This window comes from Ixodes scapularis, unplaced genomic scaffold, assembly GCF_016920785.2.
Source record: "Ixodes scapularis isolate PalLabHiFi unplaced genomic scaffold, ASM1692078v2 PGA_scaffold4__175_contigs__length_147842914, whole genome shotgun sequence".
Taxonomy (NCBI): Eukaryota; Metazoa; Arthropoda; class Arachnida; order Ixodida; family Ixodidae; genus Ixodes; species Ixodes scapularis.
In genome coordinates, this window is record NW_024609879.1 from 18887129 (window position 1) to 18911170 (window position 24042).

Genomic DNA, 24042 nt, shown 5'->3' on the forward strand with positions numbered 1-24042 from the left:
AACGTCTTGTGATGATGCTAAAAAGCGTTGATAACCAAAAAAAATGCGATTGGACAAGAACATTTCAAATTTCCAATTCTATTCACATATCCATTACGCTCTTCTCGTGGGAGCATCTATCCTGACGAAAAATGCCTAAGTCATTGAGCTGTGAACGCATACTCAGTGTACAATCTTTCGGCCTAGAGAGGTATTGCGCACGCTCGAACGCGCTTCACAGCCCAGTAGACGAAGTTGGTGGCACCCAGAAGGCGAGTTTTTGAATGGTCTGTAGTAGGCAAAAGAAACAAATAACAATCAACGCATATCAGCTCTTCAAGCGAAGAGGCGCGTTTCTAAGGTCAATGGTTCCGGACGGCACTAATGTTGTTGGCGTTGTCGTAAGATGACGTCAGTTCATACGAACTGACGTCATCTTACGTGATCACGTGACACAAACACGTCATCTTACATGATCTCGTTACACGAAATGACGTCATCTTACGTGATCACGCTGCACGAAATGACGCCATCTTACGTGACCACGTAACACGTCATCTTGTAAGTCAACCTCTCCCTACAGCAGCGCGCTCCGCGCTTTCCGGGCCCGTGCAGTGCTGTAGTCGAAAGCAAGCTCCATATGGCAAGCGAAAGCTTCTGAAGTCTCACATTGAGAATACTCGCAAGCGACCGTCTGTGGAAGCTTCGCACGTTGAGGTTTTTGTTGAGATCGAGCCATCGTGTTCCATTAACTATAGTTGAAGTTATCGTTCAATAAAGCCCTAAAAAATATGAATGTAGTTGGTGTAGACATCAAGATCTAATCAAAAATGCGGTTTGACGTCGTTTAATTAACGTGTATATACAAGTGTAGAAAAAAATGAGTTATTTGTGCATAGATGTTTAAAAAAGTGTTTATTATTCGACATAGGACTTTGGGAGAAGGATGTGTTCAGATTTTTCTTCATGAGCGCAAATATACCTGACGCAATAAATAGTGACGATTTGATCGTCCCAGTGGTGAGCAGGTGATTTCTTGCTCGAAACAATGATGCCATTTCATAAACCAAGTTCTGTGACATATGCTTTTCCAATGTCTGGTCACTATTTTGTAAACCTTTCAGTCCAAACGAGTATACCTCTGTTTGTTTTTGTTAGCTTAGGAGGGGGTCACAGAGCCTATCTTTTTGTCTTCCTCTAGGACAGACGTACAGAGTTATACCGCAACACGCATCTGTGGAGCACACAGAGCTATCGCTCTCCTGTTGGCGGTACAGTAGCAGACGACACAACGCAGCTCCGTAGTCTATCGAGGGCACGGCTAGCCGCGGCCCGTAGCGCGACCGTTCAGACTAGGGAAATGGTTTTGAAGAACCGAGAAATGGTATCTTGTGTACAATAATCACATGTCGTTAGTATACTAGTATTCTACTTGCTAAGCCAAATAAATATTTGCAGCTTGTGAGATTATGTTTGCGTGACGATTTACCGTTCACACTCCTGACGGATGCTAGCGAATCCTTCATGTTCGTGGCTCGCTGTTATCGGTACCCCCCTCGGAGTGACTTCACCATATATATTTTTTTCTTGCTTGCAGGACATCATAAAAATCACAAACACGCGAGAAAAAAAAAATCTTATGAGTACGCGTGATTTTGAGCTTCGCAGCTCTAAAGATGCCCGGTAAATGTCGTCCAGCTTGGGAAGAAACTAATCCTTTTTGTTGGAGTTTGACTATCGTATGCTGGCAGCTCGTTTCCGGTTTGTTTTGTCTATACTCCGTTTCACCGTAATTTGGCAACCCTCAGTCAGGGCTGCTGTGAGGGAATCACAGTCGCGGAGCAAAGCACGTGACAGATACTTTTAGGAGCAGCACTATGGCACCTGCAGCGCGTCTCCGACTGGTGTGGTTAGCGTCTTATGCTGGCCATACATCAAAAGTGGTTCCGAAGTGCAACAAATGACGTCACAGAAGACGGAGTGTCACGCTGTTGCATCTCGCGATCCTGGCAATTCATCGTAGAAAGGCTGGCGAAAGCCACGAGGGAACACGAGTGTCGCTGTCGTCATGGCGTCCCAACGAAAAGCAATTATACAATTTCGACGTTTTTGTAATTCGGTAATTTAAATTACTGTATACAATTTTTAAGAAAGTAAAGACATCATAACCAAATAGGAACTTCCGTGCTAAAACATGCAGTGCGAAGTGAAGACAACTACTATCTTTTTTTTTTTTTTGATGTCCACAAAAAAAAGGCTATGCAGCATCGATCCTACCGTTTTTTTTTGTTTTTTTTTTCGCACATTATGTGATGCACGAAAGTAACGACGTAAAAGCGCTGTAGAGACGATATAAAAACAAAAATTTAAGGGAATCGAGCTTTGTAGTGGAACGGAAAAAAATAAATAATTAACGACTTTTTACGGTAAACACTTCACCTCTAAGTAGAACTTCAAAAAAGTGACGGTTACGCGCTTTCATGGCCATTTCAACAAAGTTGGGAGAACGATGTATTGCATCTTGTGAATAGACATGTGGAGCAGCATGTTTATGTTAGAGGTATTGTGTGTAATCGCTGCGCAGTACCTGCCAAAAGAAGATATTATTTGGGCACAGTCTCAACCGTTTCCGTCTGTGTGTGCTACGAATACAGCAACTCTTTTCGTAGAAGAAGTGATGAGGAAATGGCGTGCCCTTGATGATACGATTGTGATTATGAAATAAAATTTTTAATCAGCCAATAATTGCAACCTGTCCGGTCGCCTGGAACCCCGACAACAACTATCGTTCTCTGGAAAGTTCATTCTAATATTTACACGTTTTGTGGAGTTCATCGAGCGAATAAGAATGTTCCAACAATGAGCTAAACCTACACGAGTTCCCGAATCCAACACGGCGCTTTTGAATTTTAGCGCCGTAGGTAGTTCTCCTTTCCAAAAAGAGCGCTCTGGCCGCCGCCATTTTGCGAATCGAGCGACCCCTATCAGCCAGAAATTTCTGGCACCCACCTGAGCTGTGGAAACCCGGTCAGCGTGACTCCCCACCTGCATTTTGCATTCGGAGTTTGCCAGCTTTTCTTGGAAGTTTTTATTTTATTCGCCTGTTTAGGATGCTTACCCTTTGTATGTTATCTTCCACTATGAGAACCAGGGAATACCAGGGCTCGTACCCCGCTCGGCCTCCGCAGGAAACGAACGAAGAGAGCGAACGTCAAGCAGCCCGCGACGCAGGCAGTTCGACGTGCTTGGAGGATTATTTCCGTCGAGATAATCTCCAAAAAGCCTTTCAGGCTCTGTTCCGGGTCTTCGCAAGAACTAGCTCCGGGGTATGGTGTACTAGAAGACTGGGCAGTGTAGCGAGCGCCGGCGGAAGGGGGGCTCTTTCTGCGATGACCGGATCGGTGGCCGCGAGAGGGCGCAACGTGTAGTAGGCGTGCTGCCGGAGTGCGGAGCGCAGGCAACGGTAGCGCTTGGCTGGCTTGGCGTTCCGCACGGGCTCGATTGTTTCGTATTGTTTGTCTAACTCTTTACGGTATTCTTTATTTCTGCTGTTTCACATATTATTTATCGCACTAATTCGTTGCCAAATGCTTTGCCCGAGACGTGCATCTTCGGGCAGGACGCCACAGTACACATCCCGGCACTGCTAGCGCGAACAAGACATTGGCGCTTTCTCGGATTTACTTCGAAAGAGTATTAGTGAGGACGAACTTTTATCACCTGCATTAGAGACCCGAATGAGCTTTCTCCCCAGCAATTAGAACTTCGCTGACATACTTTGGTTTCTCATAGAAAAACCGGCGATCGCTTGTTCGCGCTAACAATGTTGCGTTCTGAATAGGCAGGAAATCCATCCCCCAGGAAAACGTTCGGGAAGTCTCTTGAAAGAGACGTCCCAAACGTGTGTAATCCCCTGGATAACGTAGGATAAGCATGCTGATGGCATGATACCTAAACAAATATGTGCTTTTGTGACCCTATAATTTCGCTGTCACTGTAGTTGTGATCAATGAATTCCGTGGTTGAAGCGCACTACCCTAATGAATTGTTCCAGCGTTTGGGAAAACAAAATGGGGCTTACAAAACGTATTATAACGTCTACTTCCGTAGGCTGCATGGAGGTGCTACTTTCGACTCTCGCAACTACTTCCACGGGCTTTCGAAGGAATTTCCAGCACTAGCCTTTATCATGTTTGCTGTTACTGCGTAGGGTCTTCAAACAGGACTGTGCGAAGTTAGAAAAATAATAATAAGAAGAATAATAATTCATTTATTTTTCCAACAAAAAGTTGAAAGGCGAGTAAGAAAAAAAGCTGTAAAAACAGCTTGACTGGCCCTTAGCCACCCCAAACAAGCAGTCGCAAAGCAGGCACCAGAGGAATTATACAATGAAACTTTACAAATTCATAAACAAAAATGAAAAATCATTACACAAAAGAAACAGCGAATGTATCCACTCAACCATCTCTGGTAGTAACCACAGTGGATAAATCCTTATTTATCCACTGAGCACCAGCTATATATTGATATGTGTGGGCACCAGGGCGCACAGATAAATTTTTAATTATACACTGGGCACCAGCGCACTGATGAGATTAATGAGCTGCACCCAAGGATTCCGGAGGCGACGGTATTTTCCCAAGAGCTCGGGAGAGGGGGGCTCCCGAACTCCCCCGTAGTCGGCGCCTGTGGCGTTTTGTATCTCTACATCAGGGGTCTCAAACTCATTCGAGTGTGGGGCCCAGATTGCTCTCCCCCGAAAGAGAAAGAGGCCAACGCAGAACCCCCCCCCCCCCCCCCCCCCCCCCCCCCCCGTCTTCGTTGGCTCCCGTTTTTTCGGGGCAATGTTTTGCTATTCTGTAATAAAAATATAAACAAACAATCAGCGGTGTTGTTTCACGCTGCAAACGTCAACTGTAACAGTAACACCCCAGAGATTTTCTAGAGAAGGAACCTTATGCTTTCCGCTTTTTGTAAGCTCCAACGTTTTGCCATCTTTAGCTTTCATTTGCATATACAACTACTTTGGGACAACTCCTGATGTTATAAGACACCAACGTACTGGCAGTTTTCATTAAATCGAGAACAAGCACACCGTCCTTGACCCGTCGCATAACTCACTAGGCTCAACGGGCATAAAAAGAATATCTTCATATGGGAGTTCTTTTCTTTCCAATGGAGAAAATACTTGCATTTTAAATGTTTTTTGTCAGCTAAAAGCCCGAGCTCATAGCTTTATCTTCGGCAGTTGCTTCTGCTAAGCAACAGTTCGTGCAGCCGATGTGCCTCTGTGAGCAAATATCTCGCACTTGTGGCCTACTAGTGGAAGTGCCGTTCCTGATAATTTACATGAGAGAAGGCCAAGAAGCAAATATTTGAACAAAATAAATACTCCGTCAAAACACACACACACACACGCACGCACGCACGCACGCACGCACGCACGCACGCACGCACGCACGCGCGCACGCGCGCACGCGCGCACGCGCACGCGCACGCGCACGCGCACGCGCACGCGCACGCGCACGCGCACGCGCACGCACACGCACACGCACACGCACACGCACACGCACACGCACACGCACACGCACACGCACACACACACACACACACACACACACACACACACACACACACACACACACACACACACACACACACACACACACACACACACACACACACACACACACACACACACACACACACACACACACAAAATGAATGGAAAATGAATCGAAAATGTAAAACTATATTTAATGGCGCTCGAGGCATGGGATGTTCGAATCCGCGGGAGGCTTGCCGGCCGCATCCCAAACAGTCGCGGGCCGCGTGTTTGAGACCCCTGCTCTACATTCTTTAACGTGAGGTTATGATCTTGATGAGCTTCGACATCTTCAGGATAAATGACTCAGTATCTTTCGCTGGGCCATAAGGCCTTTCAATTTTCTTGCGGTAAAAAAAAAAAAAAAAAAGAGGCCTCTTAGCACCTCCTCATTGAAGGGACGGAGTGCTGGGCCAACCCTCATCTTTTTAAAGCTGTTGGGAAAAAAAAAATAATTTGCTGATGTGAGGCCTTTAACGTCACATTTTCACAGTCACTTCTCCAAGCCTTTCTGATGCAGTCAGCGTGCACAGGACCCTTCGGTGTGTCCAAACCAGTGCCTATAAAACCGATTTAGCAGATACTTTAGAGTGCAAAAAGTCCGAAAAAAAAAATGTAGAGGACGACTGTCATGACTGCCTGCATTACATGAAGCAGAGTCTCCCTCTCACTCCTTTTAATGTTGCGGGACGACGACTGACGCCGATCGAACTCGAGAGGGGCACGAAAAAGGGAACGGTCTTCCTTGCAGGACCGGTAGCCACTGTTGCAACCCGGCACGGGCCCCAGGAATTGAGGTTAGGGAGGGGGTGTTCGGGGGGCATTGAGAATATAAGAGTCGTTGCGAATTAAAGGGTTGCTTTCGGAAAAACAAGGGGGGAGTACACCCCCGTAGAGGGGTGTAGGGAAATCACTGCCCCGACACAAAACACGTCCCGTCTCTCTTGTCCCGCCGTTCTTCCGTCATTGCACGCGTTGTCTACATCACACTGAACGGCGCCGATCACAATCCATTTCACTCAACCATTAAAAAAGAAAAAACTACAGCAAAACAAGGCGACGACGCGAACCACGCGGTCACAAGCAGTACGACCACACGGCAATCCGAGCGGGAAAGAGCACGCCTGTTACCCGCAGCGCCCCCTGGCGTTCTTGCGCGCCGTCATCGCTGCGCCGACCTCCTCCCTCCGTTGCTTCTCGGCGCGGACGACACACTGCCCAGTTCTAGTACACCATATCCGGGGTGTGGCGACACAATAAGCACGTTCGTTCATTTGCTATGAAGCTGTGCAAAAAAAGGAGCTCTCTTCTACATGCTACCCAAAACACGCCAGATTCCGTCCGATCGTCGTGAAGTGACTATCGTCGACACTGTATATTGGACATGCTGTGTTATTTGAGACCTTTCTCAAATCCTGTTCGGATAACGCGGCACCGAGGGGTACGTACAATATATTTTTTGTTCGATTGATGAGATTCATTGAATTTTATGTTGTGGGCGGGGAATATCCCTGCAGTATGGATATCCTGTGTGGTCAAATATTTTGACCTTTATAGATTGACACGGCTGAATTAACGGTGCCGTAAAACAATGAACATAAAATAAAACAAACATTCAAGTTGCATTTGTTCTGTCGCGCACGGACTCACCAAAACAGCTTTCATTTCTTTGTTTTTGTTCCCAAAAATAGAGAACTGCTTTCTTAAAGACCTCTATAAATTATGCTCGCCACAGACAACAAGATAAAAAAGAAAACGCGGCAATTCAGCCGCCACCAGCGTCCGGAATTGCGCCCAACGCAGGCTGCCACAGCCTACTGACGAGAAACTCCACAGCTCAGCGCAGTCGGGCAACACTGACGTACACTCTCAAAACCAGGGACACGCGCTGTAAATCGCTTCGTTCGAGACTGCCGCTGGAAAGGTCTATACTTCTGTGCAAATATTCGTCTAACAGTTTTGCAACGTTGGAAAGCATCGGAATGATTCAGAATCACTGCGGAGTTGATACTCGGGAAGATAAGACGGGCACTTGGGAGAAACGGACCGTGGCATTTGAGACAGAGGCACAACCGGGTGACAAACGTGCTACAATCGCATACCCTTCCAAGGTCATCGCTTGGGCGACCGCGCGCGCGCCCAAGAAACCTTTTTTTTCTTCTTTTTAGGGGTGGTGGGGGGGGAGGGGAGTGGTGTAGGCTCTGATTGTCTTCCTCCTTTGTGGCTTTTGACAGACGCACAACGAGACTGGCAGAACAAGCGCATGATTCATTTCTTTCGATGGAGGCGTTCTGTCCGTGTATGCGAACATGATTTTTTCCCCCTTTTAGTAGTTAGTTGTTCTTGCCTTGACTCGGGTCCCAGTGGGTGCGTTGTCGTTGTATGCCCACTATTTTTTTTTTTTTTTAGTTATTGGTAGCTTTTGGGCTGATGGGGTATCAAGGTAGACAAAAAGAAAAAAAAAATGAAATAGCGCCTCGACAAAAAAAAAAAAAGTTGTTGCGATCAGGAACGTTTTCAAGGCGATTTTAGGAGCCTGCAGTGTTACCACAGGTGCAGGATTGAGAGCGTAACCCACGCACTTGAAGAGAAGGGGAAGCTCTCGTCTTATTGGAACTCTCTTTTATGGGTTTCCACGTCGCGATTGTCCTTCAAAATCAACTGTCATTTATTTCTCGCTCGTGGCTTCCAAGTACTGGAAGCCACGACTCGAGCCACAATAGTTTTGCGAAATCAAGGTTTCGCTGAAATGGATAACTCTCACGTACAGTTCGACGCGCAATACCTTTGCCGTATTGACTCGCGAGAGATGCCCCCAACACGGGTGGGTATGGCGGTGCTCCAGACCTAACATCTAAATTTTGTTGCCTTACCTGTTACTATTTCGCGCCCATTTTGAGCCATATCAAAATGAAAGCGCATGATGAAATAAAAATGACACTCGTTTTCCGCTCGATGGAAATTTCACGCCAGCTCGCTGTTTTTGCTGGTACCTTGAGCGTTTCCCAGCGATGCGGAGAGTTAAAAAAAAAAAAAAAAAACACGTACGATGGCATTTTTTGCACACTCATTACTTCTATAACACTGAGCCACCTCGTATCCTTTTGTTTTTCTTTCATGGTACTAATTTCTTTCTGCGCATTACGGCTGTTACGACGCTAAGTCTGTCTGCCCTTCGAATTTGAACTTAGGCTCCGATCAGGGACGAACCAGTTTAAATCAGGAAAATATAATTAACACTGTAGCAAAGTAAATCTATCACATCGATCGGAAATACGATTTGGCACATTCCATCTGAACACATATTGTGCACAGCGAATGCAATAGCGAGTCAGCGTGCAAAACGCCGCCACACTGAGCTACCATAACATCTCAGCGATTTTTGCATAGCACCGAGCACGGAAAAGAGAAAACAGTTATTCATTCACATAAACGAAGCAAATTTATTTAAAGCGCGGACACTCCGTACGTCCAATCTAGCTAAGGTTATCAATAGACTCGACCATGTCATTTGTCGAAACAGATAAAAGACGTTGGCAAAAATGATTAGACTGAATAAGTGAATCTAACGCACGTATTTTACCAACCGACGGTCGCGCGCCTTCAATACCCTTTCCAATTGCCATTGCGCACCTTGGACACACTTTGGGGAGCAATGCAAATTTACATCGCCGCCCGAGGTCTCCATTGAACGTGTAGTGCTGACCCAAATAAAATGCTAACCTGACTCTCAATCGCTCACCGCAAAGGACGATTTCGAACAGGCGGTACTGTAGGTCACTTGAGATAAAAAAAAGAGAAGAAAAACAAGCTATAGAAACGAGCGTCGTAAAAAAGGGGACCGGCATTTTTATTCCTCCCTCCGAACAGAAACGAGCGCCACCCACTGCATCACACAGCGCAGAGGCCGGACTCGGCCACCGCGCGTACATACCAAGCGCGCGCGAGGGAGGGAGAAACTTCCTCCGCCGGGAGAACACGGCACATTTCGGGATCTATTTCACGCAGCGGATAACGCGGGCCTTTTCACACCTCGATACTGGCGCCATCTAGAAGTTGCGCGTTCAACCACGTTTCGAGCCGCGCGCCATCTGGTGGCTGAAACGGACGAATAAATAGAGGTACCGCGCCCTCTTAACAGCTTGCTCTTTACTCGAGTGAATTTAACTTTCTTCCGCAAACAACTACACGATGAAGCCTTTCTGGAGCAGGTCGTGTGTCACTGCTTTCTGGAGCAGTGACGCACGACCTGCCGGTATACAGTCAAATCCGTTTATAACAAACAGCAGGAGATGCTACGATCAGTTCGACATAGGAAGTAGTTCGATATAGAAAAAAACATTTACAACAAACTTCCAAGATAATTAAGTTCGTTGTAAGGCCGAGAGCTTCTCTTCCTTTCTCATATCTTCACTTCCGCCTTGTAACAACGCGCTGGAAGTTTTTTTTCTGTTCGCTCAATTTTGTTTGCAACTTGAGCTTCTGAAATTTTTTTCCTTTCCTACTTCTTTTTTTTGGGAAGGGACAGGGTCTGAAGACGATTGTTTGCGCGTTTTTGGGAGCCTTCCCGGGGGAAAAGTTCGATATAGCCAATATGGAGTTCGTTATAAAACATACTTTTTACATGCATTTTTATTTAAATGTTCCGCGAGTTCGATATTGACAATAATTTGCTGTACGTTGGTTCGTTCTAAACGGATTTCGCTTCAGTGCTCATCCCATATGACAACAGGCAGGTGTGAGGATCGAGGGAAAAGAGTAGCCCTGCGTTCCACAGCCGGATTCTTGGTTTTCTTGAATGGCAAGGGTTATGCATGAAACCGATTGGAAAATTTAATCAAAACAAGCTTAGCGGTACTTTTGTGCAGAGCGTCGATTTGTGCTACAATCAGTTTGCGATAAGTGGCTCACACGCAGATCTCGGTTCATACTTATGGAGAATGACAAGTGTGACCTTGTCTTGTCGCCTTTGCACTCAATACCGCACTCGCCATCTTGCTACCAGACAGCCGTAAGTGCGCTGTGGCACAAGCACATGAGATCTGCCTCTGTGTCAGTGCGGCGCCAGCATTTATGGAGCAATGTGTCAGGCGGCACTGATAGCGCCAAGCGCCACACGTGCCTTTTCAGCTCATACCGGCCGCGATAGTACATGATGTCAAGAAGCAGCTGTTCTTAAAAAAAGCATGTTAAACTAATGTTCCATGCCTTGCAAAAGGGAACACTTCTGCGGCTTGTGAACACTCCTTCAGACTGCAACCCATCGCCTGCACCAAACCGCTTTTGAGGCTTCCTTCGACATGTTAGCACAAGGGCAAATGGGCCTCGACTTAGACATCAAATAAGGTTCAAATCTTTGTTCTTCTGGATCCCTCATTGCAGGAGCGTAAAATAACTTCTGATTGTCGACACTTCTGACTTGTTTCTCACTTTTTAAATGCTTAATTTACGGCTAGCTCAGCTCCCAAGTACGGTGACAGGCTCCGTAAAAACAATTCTTTCCCATCTTTCTGTGAGCAATGCTTCAATCTTGCGGCAGTGTTCTCCAGATTCTCCCGGTCATGTTTAAACTTTACAGATATCATGACAGGTCTTGTTCTGCCGTCTATTCCGAAATGTGTTATAAAGTCATTTTGTTAATTTTAGGAAGATCTAATAAAGCAAGCGGCAGAGGCGATCATCATTTATATCCGCTGTTGGTTTTGTGTGCGTAACAACAAAACATTTTTTAGTGTCTGTAGGTATACAATAATGTAGAAAAAAGAGCTGGAGGAATCCTGAGAAAGTAAATAAAGGTGCCAAATTCACATACATTGGTATGATGCAGGTTAAACGGCAATTTCGAAATGAAATTCCGAATAAGGCAAGGAAACATTGAAGTGACAGATTTAAGCACTTATAGGCATATGCCTAAACTTACGTGCCCTGATTTATTATATTCAATGAAGACTAATGTTCTTGAAATGTTGGGATAGATCACCTCTGGCACCATATTGTGTGGTCAACCTGGAGGTGGGCCACAGTTATCGCCAATTACCACGAGGCGTATTCGAACCTACTTTCACGGCTTTTCCTTAAGACCGTCAGATGCTGTGAATATTTGCTTAGCTCAATTAAACTGTCGAATGAACTCATCATGACAGCTTTGCGTTTTAGTTACGAGGTGCCGTTGATTTCGCAAGTCACCATTACTCCATTTACTCTTACGCTGACTGGGCCGTAGAAGCTGCATGCTCGTTGATCCAGTCAACTGTCAACTATAAACGACATGATCGACCCCCCACCCCCTGCAGATTATGTGCAGAGAGTGAAGTCAAGCGATCAGAGACAGGCCTTTGATTTGTTCGGCGAAAGGCACTTCAGTTTAGGGTGAACTGAGGGTAGCCCAGAGCAGGCTAGCTGTGCCAATTTTGAAACAAAGTTGTCATTTAGAAGATGGCCAGATATAAGGTGGCAAATATTTTGGTTGGCCTATTTTGGGTTGATATACCAATAAGATCCTTCCTAATAGACCCTTCCGAAATTCAGTGCCATCTGGTGGTTTGTAAAGCAGTTCAGGTTTTGCCATATCAATGGCGGAAATGAACTTGTATCGGCACCGTCACTTTCGGAAGTCAACGGCACGCGAGGAATTGTTCAGTGTGAGTTCCTTCTTAATCACTTTCAGTTCGATGGTGACCAAGAACCTGCTTTCAGAACAAAGCTCCAACCAACTCAGATGCCTCGAGAAAATTCTATACACCAAACTGCTTTAAATCCGATTGTGCGTCGCCCACACATTGACTGAATCTGAGTTATTAGAAATAAATGCTTACGTAGCTCTTGTGTTCCATTCCTACGTCGCGTCGTAGTGACCCCCTGAATATACAGGCCTCGCAAGATCCGATTAGGAGCATCTTCAACGTCTTCCTTTATCTACACTAGAAGGCCGCCATTGGTATGGCAGAGATGCCTTTCTACAGATGATGATAGTGATCAAAGTGGCCAGACTGAATTTCGGAAAGGGCCTATTGTTCTCAGTTGCACCTCACTGAGTGCACTATTGCAACAAATTAACATGTGATTGCAATGTGTTTTTTCTAGGGCTGCAGTCAAACCTGATTATATCGAACCGGGTTAATTTGAACCATCCCTTGTATCGAACTATTTGGGAACAGACTAGTAGCTGCATTAAAAAGCATAGCGCAAAATGCGGTTACATTGAACGAAAATCGCAGCGTCTCCCGATAGATCGAAATGCCAAGAGCACCGTTTCGCTCTGCAAGCTGGCTTTCCCCCAATGGAGCATCTCGTTGGAGGAAAACCAGCTTGCAAAGCTGGCTTTTTTTTTCTTTTTCTTTTAAACAGTTGCGTCAACCGTTTGGAAGAAAAAAAAAAAAAAAAAACCTTTTGCGTAGGAAGCGAGGAGGTAGTGAGCCAGTGAGACCTTGAAAAACGAAGAAGCGGCCACTGAATAGCTGCGTGGAGCGTTCCTCATGAAGTACGAACGCTCCTTTGAGAGTAAACAACTTTTCGAAATGTGGCGTGCTTGTTTATTGTCAAATTCATTAAAGCTTTTATATGTGTTTTTTTGCGAGTTCAGTATAAACGGGTTTGACTTAACACCAGTGCATATGAATAGTTTCCATGTTCTTTTCATTTTCAGATGCCTTCGACATGTACATCGGGCAAGCGCCCTTGGATGTGTCACCTAGGAGATGGAAGGGTTCAAGATATCCACAGGAAGCTGCGGTTTTAAGCTACTTTTGGGAATTAACTCAGTTTACGCTGGTGTCATGACGGTGCTGGGTTATTTGCTTTGTCATGCGTGCAATAAATCTGTTTCGTCAACTGTACCTGCTTTCGAGTCATTCTGTTAGTTCTTTTTGCATGCTCTTTTCAGGAAGGGTGTCGGGATTTCATTTCAGTGGAAAAAAGTGGGCCTCACCTTTTAATGAACATAAATTGTACGGGTGGACCTGCAGAACGGGTCGAGCCACATAACACGTCAACCCGTATCGGGTTGGGTGCTCCTGTTTGCGACCCGTTCACATATAGGACGACCTGTTTGCATACACGTTCTGCATGTCCATAACATCATATGACCCAAAACGGGTCAACCTGTATGAAAATTATGTTTTTTTTCAATAGGGCAACACGGCCTCATGTACGGTATACAGTAATCCTGTTCAGATTACGGTATGCACCGTTATGGAGGTCAGCGACGAACAAACGCCCTAATATTTCATATGCCTCTTCAGATCTCTTGTTAGACGTCAGTTTGAGTGCCGGAAATGATGCCCGAAGTACAATAGGCATACAAGTAACCACTCTAGCGTCCATTTGATCAATCATTCCTAGGTGCTGGTACATTAAAGCCGAGCTGACGCAAAGACAGAGACATGCATTGTTTTCAAGTGTTTACCAGTGAATATTCTTATTCTTCACTTAAGCCAGCAATGCTAGACGTCAATGGGAAGGAAACTTGTTTATTAGAACTTTGTCTGATGCGAGAAATAAAATTGTTAGATTGAATGAACAAAGCGATCCCGTAATTTGGGATCCCCTAACGTGTCCAAATAGACGCCTTCTCTGCCGATGGCTCTCTTCCACGGGGCTTTCCAAGCCGGGTCCTTCGGCAAAGAAAAGAAATATTTGCGGGCACTACTTTGACAGAGGAAAGTATTCCATCTCGTTTCAATAGCATTTGCAAAGCTGATATCATGCTTACATATAGTTGAATTTTAATATGAACTTTGGTTCTGACAAAACAATTCTGTAACCCCATGCCTGGAAGAAAACCGGTGAGATATTTTGAATGCATCATGTAAGTTTGTGTCTATACTGGCAACTTTCTTTGTGGACCAGCATGATCAGGAAACCGAGAATGCTGAACTTTGTGAGTCAAGCAGGATTGTCTGCAATTCTGTGATTAGCATCCATTGGTGGCAAGCAAGAGGTTCTGTGCTGTTATCACTGTGAAAATCCATGGAAGGATGTGCGGTGATGTATGTGCCTTCGTTTATCGGCAACTGCGGTCGTTGAAACGATGACGGTTGGTGCAGTTGCACAAATGGAATAGCCATCGAGCAAGAAATTAGTGATTGTGGTGGGGCCTGCAATAGTATTGCCTCCACTGGCATACTGCCCCTTCCAAGAACCTACGGAATTCTATGACCGTGCCAGTGGCGTCTACATGTTCATTCTGTCTATGCTAGATCGCAAACTCAACGATGAAGTTAACTCAATCGGTCACTGATTGGCTGCCCTTTTGGTCACGTGATGTGACGTTGCGATTGAGTTTTTCAATACGGATTCCGATGGAGTTCGAGCTATGCTGTCTGTCTATGCTAGATCGCAAACTCAACGATGAAGTTAACTCAATCGGTCGCTGATTGGCTGCCCTTTTGGTCACGTGATGTGACGTTGCGATTGAGTTTTTCCCTACGGATTCCGATGGAGTTCGAGCTATGCTGGTGAAATAATAAAGTTTGCCGTGACGTCAAAATGTCGTCACGATTGAGTTTGGCGATGGAGATAACTTTGTAGTAGTCAGGCAGCCAAAGTTGTCAAAGTCAATGAAGATGGCGACGTTCACGCTCGAGGACGGGGCGAACCAAATCGAGCTTTCACGCATCATCGCTACGTTTTTGATATGTTCAGTCCTAGATTGGTCAGGGACGTAATCGGGGAATACTGCCCGACACTCGTTGGTCCTGACAGTTGCCGTGGAAGCTTTGGCGGAGTCGCGAGGGGCCCGATATGCTGACAGCCGAGCAGCAAGCGCTCTCAGCCTCTGCGTTGCTGGAGCCACATTTTGCTGCGACGAAGGCATCGCCGTGCGTCGGTGTGCTGCGAGTCCCGTTCTTTGGATGTTACAGAGGCGATAATCGATAACCCGGGGCTGAAGGTGGGTGGGATTCGCGTGGAAAGGGAAGACGGAAAGACGACAACCAAGAAGTTCAGCGTTGCGAATTCAGCGGTGTAGTCGGTAAGTGCTCAATACGCTGTGTTCTAATACAGTCTGAATGGAACATTTTCTCAATGCGCTCGCACGAGAGCTCTCGGTAGAAAACGGGCGCCTCATTTAACGTGATGACTGCCGTGCGAGATCGCACGCATTCAAGCTTACTCGTGATTGCATGTGTATCATCCAAATGTCTCGGGTCTCAACACCTGGAAATTGTTCAGCTGCAGCACATTGTCTACGTTTTCACTTTACGATTGCAGGTTCAAACTGGTGTAGTATCTTGTTTTTTGCTTGTGTTGTCTGAAACGTTTCGGCTTCTTTTCTGCCACAAAGGGGTAGGGCGCCTCGTCAAGCTGCAAGTCATGCAGCTAGCTTGACGTTTGACACTATATCTCATCTCCCACCTTTGTATATAAAAGAAAATAAAGAGATTATAAATTCAATTGACGCTGCCCATCTTTGCTGTGAAAGCATAATATTGGGCATTGTGCAAGGCAAGTGGAATACCTCCACTTTTGTTTTTTCAACCATTTTTATTATTACATTTCAGGCTTCTTGGGATGCTACGTAACTACTAGCTCTAAGTAGAGGCTGCATTAGCATTTAGAATGCCTATCTAGTCTTGATGTGCTTTTGGAGAACTGAAAAGGTTATGAAACATTCATGTCAGATGCTGTACGTATCACTGTTCTGTTCAGGTGACGGCGACAAAACCCTGAAGCCATGCTTGCACACCAATTCCTCGCAACCCCAATGGATGCTGTGCTGTCCCGAGGTCAAGCTTAACAAACAGCATTGCTTACGATTCTGTTGCAGAGCAGTGAATAGGATGCTCAAAAGCAGGTTCCGGTGGTTGCAAAGGTACTCGGCACAGCAACATCATTTGACTTTCTGCACCATCCGGGCTCGTATAGCTCTATTTTTTGGAGCCTCCCCCTTGAACCCCAAGAGTCCCACCCTGAGGACGGGGGAAGCTTTGACAGGAGAGGACAAGCTGTGCAGCGCTGAAAATTTGAGAGGTGGCCACCTCTGCAAGTACGTGCTGCCTACCAGGGTCCCCCTGCTCAAACTTCAAGCCTGGCAACTGTTGAGGCTACTACGAGCTTTGTCTCTAGTCACATCTGTGAAATATACTTGTGTGTATCCACTTGCAATGTTTTGTCATACTTCGTAACTTGCCAAATCAAGTAGACACGGTAAGTCCCTTTGGCTGCAGAGTGGTCTACCTAGAAGACAGTTCAAGCGGCATTCAATTCTCTCTGGGTCTTTTATAGACCCCGAGAGAATGGATTAAGTGGATTGATACGAGGACACTTTTTTTGGTCTGAAGCAATTGCTTATGCATCAAAACAACTTACCTCAAGCCTATGGCAGGCAAGTTTGGTATTTCAGAAAATTACGTTTCATATTAGACAGAAAGAGATAGATATGACAAGTACATTTTCTTTTTTTGTTGCTGTGGTGCCTGGGCTGAAGAAACACCACATTAAGCGTATGCTGTCGGAGTTATGGTATGGCACCTAAAATTAGAACTTTATATGATTGTGATAAGTTGCTGTTTCTGAACCGGGCAAAAATGCAAACCGCATAAGCAAGGCTGCGAAGCATTACGACTCAGAACAAAAGCAGGGCCCCCTCACGGATGACATCTCGTTTGTCATCGACTGTGTAAGCATTTCGGCTCGAAGAGTGTATTGTTCTAAGCATAGAGAAAGAAAAGATGAAGAATTAACTGTGGTTGCCGGCATCAGGATGATTGGAGCTCTACCACCGAACCACCATTAATTGGGAAATTTCTGGTTCCTTGTATATGAAATTCACATTGACATCAGAAGTTGCAGTACAAGTGTCGGTACATAAACAATTGCGCCGAGATTTGCTGACCCAAACATTTTGCAAATCTTGTTTCCATGCTATACTGAAATCACGACAGAAGCAAAATAGTGCATAGGGAGCGTTTTAATGTAGATGAAAATTCTGCCCCACCATGAGGTGCACCACGAGTGTGGTCAGTGAAGATGACTGCTGGGCATGTGCAGCTGCTTGTCTCTCCACAGCCTGCAGACAAAGTACACAAAAGGGGCTAATGCTTATAAATACATACGTTTTTGAACAGCACATTAGAGAAATTGCATAGAACAATATAATCCCAGTGGTGTGGTGAGCAGTAGTGTATGGCATACCACTGCTTTTACCTTTTCTCATAACTCTCATGCAGTACTGGAAATAACAAGAATGCGAGACTTTGGAAAGACGTTTAGTTTATGCGAGCACCTTCCTAACCAAGGAAGTACTCAGCACACTCATGCTGTGGGTTTCCCAGTACAGCACGTAACCTATGAGAGAGGCAGCCCTCAGAAATGGGCATTTAGCTTGATCTAATTACTTTGCAGTAAACAGGCCTGCTCTGTCGATCACATGAAAAAATAGAAAGGGACAAGCTGGTGGAAATCGGTCACTTCGAAACCCAACAAAAGGTCAGAAAAGGCAAAGGAGGGAAAACACAAGACTGCTGCATTCCCATTCCTTTCTGCTATAACTGTCTGTCATAGCTGATTTCCAATGACATGCTAACTGTTGTTCCCATCAATGCACCTGGTGCTGTGGAAGTCCAGCTCTTCGGCATTGTGTCGAGCAAGCACGGGCTGCTCTGGATGTAACTGAATAAAGCAAGGATGAAGAAACTCGGCCTAAAATAACTCATTATTGCCATGTGATGCAGGTTTTCTTTCCACGGTTGTCTACACAATGCTTGCAAGCCAATTTTAGACCTTGACTGCACTTCTCTAAAACTAGGGAATTCATGTTGCACTCCAGCAGCATGTGCAATGCAAGCAGCTGCTCCTGCTGAGTGGGCGAGAGGTCCTAAACCGTGCCGTTGGGGGCAGCTCAGGCCCTCACCATCCAGAGTGGCAGATTACCTGATGACTGGTGCACGGCTGACAACATGACACCGTTTCAGTAGCACGCATACGTGGTTTGTGGCTGATGTCATGTCACTAGGTGCCGCGGTGGTGGCCACCACTCGGTCAGTACATGTCAGATGCGGTTAATGGCATAGGCTGCTCATATTGCCACGCGCGTCTCTGAGCAAGTGTGCCCATAGCCGAATGGTTATCGTGCTTAGCTCCCATGGAAAGGGCCGAGGTACGACGCCTGGCTGCGAAGGCACCTTTTTGTTGTTTCTGTAAATATTGCGTTCTGGTAAATTCAAGGACCCTGTTGCTTGTTTGAAGTCCGAATGTTATATACGCCAAACCTTCTACGCCGATTGTCCCAGACACCCGTATATGAGGGGGAGGCGATACAGAGTCTCGCTCTTGCGCTCGGTCGTGCTACTCCGCCTTGATGCCTGCGAAGCTACCTCTTTGTATTTTTGTTTCGGCAGAAGTTCACCAAATTAAATGTTTAGTTTTTGTTCCATTCGTCACCTCATCATCTGTCATTCGTGACATTTTGGTGGAGGTGCGGGGCATTAACAAAAAGGTGCATGTGCGGCCAGGCATCGAACCTCAGGACCTTTGCAAGGGAGGCAAGCACGACAGTCACTCCCCCACAAGCGTGCTTATTCGGAGACGGGCGTGGCAATATGTGCTAGTGCAGGAACTTGGGCTAGGCCTAGGCACAAGTTTAAACCGTCAAGTGGTCACGACAAAGTTTGCCCGTGTTTGTCCAGTTCAGTACGCAGAAAATATTGCCCTGTGTGGTGGCAAGAACCATCTGCTACTTACTCTTAACTGGACTATGACAGACTGTGATCTCTAGCCAAAGGTGGAGGACTTGAATACTTGAGTGCAAAAAATTAAGAGAAATATGCAAAAGTGCATGACGACGATTTTTCCGAGTTCGATAGGCAATGCCCAGCTAGGTGCGTCCCGCTCCCACAGCCCTTTGCACCAAATAGTTTTAGAAGTGGACCTTCTATACAAATAGCAGACATCAATTTTGGAATTCCAAATTGTATTCCAAATTTGGAATGGTTTGGAATGGTTTGGAATTTGGAATGTATTCCAAATTCCAAAACCAACTAGCCCAACAATCTGCTCTACTGAAATTTATTTCTTGTACAACGGGCCCTTTTATTTGTTCTTCGTTGAAACCTTGCTCCATTGTAAAAGTGTCGTTTCACGTAATAAAATCAGTTGTTAGTAGCGCACTGTGCTGTCTGTTTCTCGCCTCTTTGTCCCTGTTTTTTGAGCGCTAAAATGTATTCCAAATTCCAAAACCAACTAGCCCAACAATCTACTCTACTGAAATTTATTTCTTGTACAACGGGCCCTTTTATTTGTTCTTCGTTGAAACCTTGCTCCATTGTAAAAGTGTCGTTTCACGTAATAAAATCAGTTGTTAGTAGCGCACTGTGCTGTCTGTTTCTCGCCTCTTTGTCCCTGTTTATTGAGCGCTAAAATGTATTCCAAATTCCAAAACCAACTAGCCCAACAATCTACTCTAATGAAATTTATTTCTTGTACAACGGGCCCTTTTATTTGTTCTTCGTTGAAACCTTGCTCCATTGTAAAAGTGTCGTTTCACGTAATAAAATCAGTTGTTAGTAGCGCACTGTGCTGTCTGTTTCTCGCCTCTTTGTCCCTGTTTTTTGAGCGCTAAAATGTATTCCAAATTCCAAAACCAACTAGCCCAACAATCTACTCTACTGAAATTTATTTCTTGTACAACGGGCCCTTTTATTTGTTCTTCGCTGAAACCTTGCTCCATTGTAAAAGTGTCGTTTCACGTAATAAAATCAGTTGTTAGTAGCGCACTGTGCTGTCTGTTTCTCGCCTCTTTGTCCCTGTTTTTGAGCGCTAAAATGTATTCCAAATTCCAAAACCAACTAGCCCAACAACCTACTCTACTGAAATTTATTTCTTGTACAACGGGCCCTTTTATTTGTTCTTCGTTGAAACCTTGCTCCATTGTAAAAGTGTCGTTTCACGTAATAAAATCAGTTGTTAGTAGCGCACTGTGCTGTCTGTTTCTCGCCTCCTTGTCCCTGTTGCTTGAGCGCTAAAATGTATTCCAAATTACAAAACCAACTAGCCCAACAATCTACTCTACTGAAATTTATTTCTTGTACAACGGGCCCTTTTATTTGTTCTTCGTTGAAACCTTGCTTCATTGTAAAAGGGTCGTTTCACGTAATAAAATCAGTTGTTAGTAGCGCACTGTGCTGTCTGTTTCTCGCCTCTTTGTCCCTGTTTTTTGAGCGCTAAAATGTATTACAAATAGCAGACATCAATTTTGGAATTATTGAGCCAGTTTTGTCTTAGTGTCATTCCCTTGTCAATTTCAGAGTGGTGGGTAGCTGTGGTGTTGCCGGGAATGTTTGGTGGAAGCAGGCCGCTGTTGGGAAATGGGACCGGAGACACAGTGGGAATGTTTGGTGGAAGCAGACCACTGTTGGGAAACGGGTAACTGGAGACACAGCCTTTTTGCAAACTGACACTTAGTCTCATCCATTTTTCTGTTGTCTTGTTCGACACAAAACTCGAGTAACCATGTGTACACCTAAGTTTTTGTGAGTCTTGCTGAGGTGTCACCTTGCTAGAAACACAATTGGACCTACAGCCACCTTGGGAGCTACCGACCAGGCACAATAATGTTTATGACAGACCTTCCTCGTAGTTATGCACAGTGCAGATAGTGGTCAGTTTTATGTAAATACTGAGATGGGCACAAAAACTGTCACTTTGGGCCACTGGAGCCAGCACAGTTCATCACGATCACAGTGTAGCAAAGCTGCAACCACGGACCATCAGTGGTCATCAGTATAAAGCTACCGACGGCCCTCGTGCATAATACATGTTAATGACGTGACATAGGTGCAAACAGCATATCATGGAGATGAGTCCAGCTTTTTTATACCTACCATTTGGTGGTGGTGGTGGTGGGGCTGCCACCTGTGCTGGGTCCTCACTAGCACCTTTGGTCACAGCAGATGAGTCCTGCAAAATCGAGATAAACGCAAGCTAACGCACAACAAACTGACAGCCTTTCTGGTTACACGTTGATGTAATGCCCATTGCCTACACCTTAGAATTGAGGTATCGGGGTGCCTCATGCACAGGTCTAGAGAAATTAACTCGCGAGCTTGAGCGTTACAATCCGAGCTTTCGAAGAAACATTACGAGGCAGCACACTCGTGCAAAGTCAATAACACCAAAAGCAACACGGTGTCTGTTCATTACCAGTAACAAGTTTTAGCAGACCGTTACCGTGTTCTGCGGTGGCCACGGTACGACTGGTAAGGCTTTAAGCGCGCTGAAAAGCATGCTTCAAATGTTACAGCGCGAGCTCCCAGTCGCAATTTCACTGCGCACGGCAAGGTCACGCTAAAACCGCCTATTGCGATTCCCAGCACTTACCAACACTGCAGCCGAGATGCCGTGAGGCGACGGACGAGGCGCGTCCCCTCTCGAAATCATGCGCCTTCTTCCGTGTCCTTCGCGGGCCAGGATTCTGTCCTACTCCTTGAGTTCAGCGACGACACTTGGTTTACGTCCCCCACCAGACTGCCTAGTGGCAATCGCGACGTGACAACCTTTGAAAAAGCCCGACTCGACAGCATAAATTCTAAAAGTGAGGCAAATCTCCGTAAAGACACACGAGCACATTACGCGCGACATCCACCGTCGCCATGGCGATTCATCACGATCGCGATGCAGCTCACGCATTGCGATCATCTAAATTGTTTCACTTAAACGTAGAAAAATGTTTGAACAGCAGTAGAGGCTTTAATACACGACGTTTCGGGAAGAGACTTCCCTTCTTCAAGTGTGCAGAAAACACAGTTGCAAAGCGCTTTTAGAGAGACCAAAGGAGAGGACAAACATTAGAAAAAGCGAAAGAAAAAAGTCATATATATAATAGTACAAGTAAAAACACCTGAGCCTGAAAAAACTACATTCCAACAAAACACACATAAAAAAGAAAAAAGAGAGAAGTGGTAGTTTTAACGGTAACACGGTCGCGGCACTCGTTAGCGAAACCAAGAAAATACATCACAGGCAACGGCCTCCGTCACGTTAGAGTTAGAGCTCCAGATCCAGAAAAATAACAACATACAGGGGTCAAGTCGAGTGAGCCCAAGCCAGTATAACGCCGAAGCAAACGAAGGTCATAAATAAGCCCGAAGTGTGTGTAAACGGACACCAGAAATGTCACACGTGGGTGGCACCGCTCAACAGAATACCGAGAAATACTCCTTAAAACGCCTCCCAACGCAATCTCCCTCCTCCCCGCAAAAAAAAAAAAAAAAAAAAAAAAAGGAAAGAGGAGGGAAGTTAGCGGGCGACGTCCCGCTAACTTCCCTCCTCTTGTTTTGGAGAGGGGACGCGCCTCGTCCGTCGCCTCACGGCATCTCGGCTGCAGTGTTGGTAAGTGCTGGGAATCGCAATAGGCGGTTTTAGCGTGACCTTGCCGTGCGCAGTGAAATTGCGACTGGGAGCTCGCGCTGTAACATTTGAAGCATGCTTTTCAGCGCGCTTAAAGCCTTACCAGTCGTACCGTGGCCACCGCAGAACACGGTAACGGTCTGCTAAAACTTGTTACTGGTAATGAACAGACACCGTGTTGCTTTTGGTGTTATTGACTTTGCACGAGTGTGCTGCCTCGTAATGTTTCTTCGAAAGCTCGGATTGTAACGCTCAAGCTCGCGAGTTAATTTCTCTAGAACTGTGCATGAGGCACCCCGATACCTCAATTCTAAGGTGTAGGCAATGGGCATTACATCAACGTGTAACCAGAAAGGCTGTCAGTTTGTTGTGCGTTAGCTTGCGTTTATCTCGATTTTGCAGGACTCATCTGCTGTGACCAAAGGTGCTAGTGAGGACCCAGCACAGGTGGCAGCCCCACCACCACCACCACCAAATGGTAGGTATAAAAAAGCTGGACTCATCTCCATGATATGCTGTTTGCACCTATGTCACGTCATTAACATGTATTATGCACGAGGGCCGTCGGTAGCTTTATACTGATGACCACTGATGGTCCGTGGTTGCAGCTTTGCTACACTGTGATCGTGATGAACTGTGCTGGCTCCAGTGGCCCAAAGTGACAGTTTTTGTGCCCATCTCAGTATTTACATAAAACTGACCACTATCTGCACTGTGCATAACTACGAGGAAGGTCTGTCATAAACATTATTGTGCCTGGTCGGTAGCTCCCAAGGTGGCTGTAGGTCCAATTGTGTTTCTAGCAAGGTGACACCTCAGCAAGACTCACAAAAACTTAGGTGTACACATGGTTACTCGAGTTTTGTGTCGAACAAGACAACAGAAAAATGGATGAGACTAAGTGTCAGTTTGCAAAAAGGCTGTGTCTCCAGTTACCCGTTTCCCAACAGTGGTCTGCTTCCACCAAACATTCCCACTGTGTCTCCGGTCCCATTTCCCAACAGCGGCCTGCTTCCACCAAACATTCCCGGCAACACCACAGCTACCCACCACTCTGAAATTGACAAGGGAATGACACTAAGACAAAACTGGCTCACTAATTCCAAAATTGATGT